The following is a 5,261-nucleotide window of genomic DNA, read 5'->3' on the forward strand; positions in this document are numbered from 1 at the left end:
TTAAAAAAGGCAACTTTATTGCAAAAATGTATATAACTCTTTTCTCTTGGTTATTACGACACATAGTCGGTAATATTTGGCAGTAGAAGAAAGAAGAGAAAGTTTTCCCTATAGTATTATAATTGATCTTATACATGTTGCACCTATTTTACTTACCAATTTTTACATAAGTGTATCCTGTAAAAAATATTTTGCTCTAACATAATTTTATCAATTTCCAACAAAATTTTGTTCTGACATGCATTTATAATTTTATAAAGATTGTTCTCGGATCGAACCCCGTACTTACTATAGCATATGTTAACCATTGGACCATTACGAAACAGTTGCAGTTCGTATCGGTTGGCTTTCGGAGCACGTCCTGCAATAACGATGCAAGCGAAGCACGGATTTATGGTTATAGTTTAATGTTTTGCTGCATTTGAGGTTATTGTGATATACGTAGTTTAATATATTTGTTACTAGCTTTCATCCCGCGGCTTCACCCGCGTTTTCAGAGAAAAACCCGTTCCCGTAGGATTTCCGGGATAAAACCTATCCTATGTCCTTTCTCGGGTATCAAAATATATCTTTACCAAATTTCATGCAAATTGGTTCAGTAGTTCAGGCGTGATTGAGTAATAGACAGACAGACAGAGTTACTTTCGCATTTATAATATTAGTATGGATATATAGTTTAATTTCTGCAGATACAGTAAAAAAAAATGGGGTAGTACTAATAAAAATATCTACTCAAATCTTAGAGCATTAAACCATTAATAATATGAATGAATATACTCTTCTTAATATTTTTAAAGCTCGTCTAATTAACTAAATAGTCGAGTTTGTTTGTAACTGAACATGTTCACGCACAATTAAAAAAATACCATCCGTTCATTTGTTTATGTCGTTATTGTGCCGCTGGGCTGCCTATTCGACTACTTAATTGTTTATAATAATTCATGAGTAGGTAAACACACATATCAAACCCATTTTACAAATACAAAGTGTACAAAGTGACCTAAGATAGCTACACTGCAGCTTTCTTTCAATGTCATTCATAAAGTTTAAATACCCGTGTATCATTTTCAAAAGTCGGTAAAATGCAAATATTATTTTAAAGTCCATTTCGCATCGGATACTCAATAATTAATAGCCGGGTTAATGAAATTACTCTGTCAGCGGAGTTTTATCAAGGTTTTGCAATAATTTTAGCATTGTTTAATCACTCGAATTCGAATCTGCCGCGGGCTGTTGTCGATGCCGAATATTTGCTATTTTATTTTGGTAATATAATTTTTATTTATTACTCCCGAATGATTCAATGGATTCAATTGGCTTTGTTTGGTTGAAGTGGAAATACTTTCGTAGTGTACTTTGCAATAACATATATGTTTTCATAATGTTATGTAATTAAGCGCGGAGTGAAAACTGCATATTTTTCGTGTCAAAATAAATGCTATGGATAACAATCAAAATTCAAAACCATTATTTTGTTAGGAGAATCCTGTGGATTAGAGGTTTTAAATGTCAGCTGGCTTCTGCCCGCAGCTTCGCTCGTGTTTTCTGGGTAAAATGTAAATTTTATCAGACAATCAAAACTAAAAACTGTCTCTGTGCGAAATTGCATTCATATTTGCTCCTTCGCAACGTCTGTCTGTTTACACCTGTTCGCGATGGCTGTGACGCGATAATCTCAAAAACGACTGCACCGATTTTCATACTGTTTTCACCAATGAATAGCGTGGTTCTCGAGTTTTAAGTATATTATTAGCGATAAGCTGGTAAGCGCTTATTATAGTAGTAGAATTAGTAAATCATGCTATTCATAGTTTATATTCGTCTAAATGCGTAGTTCTCAAGGGGTTTCAAATGATAAGCGGCTTATGATAACATTCAGATATCATTAACGGAACTAAATCCAACAGAACCCAATTAGGTGAAATTGTCCATAATTTGGAACGTGTACCCGGGGTAATTGGCGTCCCGTTTCACTTCGCTATGAACAGTAATATTATAAGGTTGTGTTCTATATTGTATATATAGTATTATAATGTTGTGTGTTTATTGAATATTGCGCAGATGGAGGAGTGTGAAATTTGACACACTTATAGTTTAAACACATTAGAGGTACATACAGCAGGCACACATTCCTACTCTTTTGACTGTGTTGGTAAGAGCATAACTCGAGAACGGCTGAACCGATTTCGTTAATTCTTTTTCTATAATATTCCTGGAAGTACGAAGATGGTTCTTATGTAGAGAAAACGTAAACATGTACCAAGTGCGAAGTCGGGGCGGACCGCTAGTTTGAAATAAAAATCAATAGTAGTTAAGAATTTTGTCACATTCATTCAATCTTACCTTTGATCTTGTAAATATGTAACGTATTTATTATTAGCACTATCATTTGATAGCATTAACATCATTTTCAATTGAAATCCTCAACAAATTTACTATTAACGAATCAATTAGCTACCTCTAGAGGCGGGTAATCCCCGATCCATATACGGCCATGAATAAGTTAAGGCATATCGTATTTACATAAGCTGTACTTAATTTATTGTATCCATTTATCTTAGTAATTAATACTCTTCTTCATTTAGGTACTTCGGAAATATTATGATATTACTAGGTTTCCGCCCGCGGCTTCGCCCGCGCAGTCAAAGAAAAACCCGCATAATTCCCGTTCCCGTGGGATTTTCAGGAATGCGTCATTTTCCCGGGATAAAAAGTAGCCTATGTCCTTTCTCGGGTATCAAAATATCTCCATACCAAATTTCATGAAAATTGGTTCAGTAGTTTAGGCGTGATTGAGTAACAGACAGACAGACAGAGTTACTTTCGCATTTATAATATTAGTAGGGATATTGCAACTAGCGGCTGTTTAATTAATGTGTTTATTTCTGCGTATATCAACATGTACATACGTAATAATTTAAACAAACTAAACTATACTAATAGTATAAAGCTGTAGAGTTTGTTTGCTTGCTTGCTTGCAAAAAAATAAACTCTTCGCTTAAACGCGTCTGTCTGTCTGTTACGTTCCGCTGAAACCTCTCAACCGATTTTGATGAAATTTGGCACAGACAATCTTTAGACCCTGAGAAAAAACATAGGCGAAATATATACCACGGGCGAAGCCGGGGCGGACCGCTAGTAAAATATATAAAATCTCATTTTTAACTTGAAGAAAACTCATAATAACTTGTCCCTTCACGTATATTTGTGACTAAGGTATCCAAAAATGAATTTGTCCCTATTCGCAATCGTCAAAGGCTGATAGCGGAAGGCTCTTGTGATCGGGAGCTATCCAATTTCCGGTGAAGCCTCCATTTTTATTTATTTAAAAGATCTTCAATTTTCCAACGTTGACTGCGCTAACTTTTAATGTAAACGTGTAACTTTTTATTGCTTCGCTTTTATAATAGTTTATTTCTTAAATTAAAACAAAAAGAGGGTTTATTCTAATAAATAATTGCTAAGATATAAATTATTGATAGTCGTTTGCGAGATTTTGATTATGATAGATTTCTTGTTTGTATAATTATTTATATAAGTAAATAAATTATTTTCTAACCTAGGGTGAAATTAAGATAATATTTATTTATCTCAACAGCTGTACAACTGTACACTCCTCTCTACCAATTCAATTCTTAAACGCTTCTAACTCAAACTCTTCAAACTTCTATACTAAGAACTGTTTTTAAGCTATTGCATAGCTTTTATCGCGGGCCTTGAGCGCGGGGACCGAATCGAGAAATTCCGTAACGAAAAAACCTCACGCTCCCCACTCCGACGGGCTCGGAGGTGTGGCTTGAAGGCATGCTATGCAATAGCTTTACCGCGGCAGTCCCCGAGTGCCACACGTCTTTTTTTATTAAATTTATCACTTTACAGAATAAGAATAAAACTGTTAGAAACAATCTAAGTATTCTGTGCTGTCTAATCACTACATAGTATAAAACAAAGTCGCTTTCCGCCGTGTGTGTGTCTGTATGCATAGATCTTTAAAATTACGAAGCAGATTTTGATAGACATTTTTAAATAAATAGAGTGGTTCTTCAGGAAGGCTTCAGGAAGGATAATTTGTTAAGTTTTCTACGCTGGATAGCTAGTTCTTAATAATTTACAAATGTGCGCTACATTTTTAGTCACTTTCCTAGGCAATACGCTGCGTTGTATAAAAAATTATTGTTTAAAAATGGCCACATAATTCCAATATCAACTTTCCCCGTATAAATCACGCGAGAGTACCGAAATATTCAGATCGGATCTCAGATTGTGTTCTGGACGTTAGTTATCGTAATATTATACACGTAATGTGTGGCCGAGAGAGATATGGTAAATATATGCAGATGTACTGGTGAGCGCGGAAGTTCAATTGTGAATATACCTTTTATATACTACTGCTAGCACAATAAAATAGTAACTATCGCTAAGTATTGGAAATCGTTGAAAATTGAAATAACTTTTTATATATAGGTCTTGCTGGCTTGGTTGATGTGAGTAAAACTGAAAAAAATGCATATAATACCTAGTTTAGTACCTAAGCAATATAATTAGTACAAAGGTTACATAGGCCTTACCAAAATGTATAGAAGTTACAGTTTAATATAATACATAGTGTAGAATAATCTTATATATAAAAATGAATCGCAAAATGTGTTGGTAAGCGCATAACTCGAGAACGGCTGAACCGATTTCGATAATTCTTTTATTATTATATTCCTTGAAGTACGAGGATGGTTCTTACCGCTACGACCGCTAGTAGTTTATAAATTATATATAATACATAACTAGTTTTACATATAAATAAAACTGTATGAATTATGAATGTACTTACTGTACTGTTTATTTATAAGCTCAACTAAATGTTGAGCATCAAAAATTGAGTTAGACTCATTTGAGTGTTCCCCTCCACGGAAATCTTTAGTAAAAGGCGAAAGATTTATACGTTTTGAAGGGAAACCAGAGTAACGTATAACTTGTATAGGGGAGTATTTCTGCATTTAAGAAACAATATCAATAGCGCGATTTAGAAACGATTAAAAATCAACAGCGCCATCTAGTTATAGATGTGGAACTAAATAAAAAAATATATGTCTGCAACAGCTGGTATAGCATGAATTAGGTCTAGCATAGAATTTAATATAAGTATCTAATTTATAATGTCATTACATTGTGTAATTAAATACAGTACTATTATAATTAATTTTAAATATTAGAAAAAAATATGGACTTTTAGCTCAATTTTGGGTTTTTCTTTTGCATAAATATAA

The 5,261-nt window shown here is 33.7% G+C and overlaps 1 non-coding gene across 1 annotated transcript; it reads right to left on the bottom strand.

The window, feature by feature from the left end:
* Window positions 1-4,842: 4,842 nt before the first annotated feature.
* On the bottom strand, window positions 4,843-4,959 carry LOC149902033 (U5 spliceosomal RNA). Its single transcript, XR_016457651.1, has one exon. It is a non-coding gene; the product is annotated as a U5 spliceosomal RNA (small nuclear RNA).
* Between the last annotated feature and the right edge of the window lie 302 nt (window positions 4,960-5,261).

Source organism: Colias eurytheme, chromosome 16 (assembly GCF_061535395.1).
Source record: "Colias eurytheme isolate Ceu_HAF_F1 chromosome 16, ilColEury1 Martin Lab GWU primary, whole genome shotgun sequence".
NCBI lineage: Eukaryota > Metazoa > Arthropoda > Insecta > Lepidoptera > Pieridae > Colias > Colias eurytheme.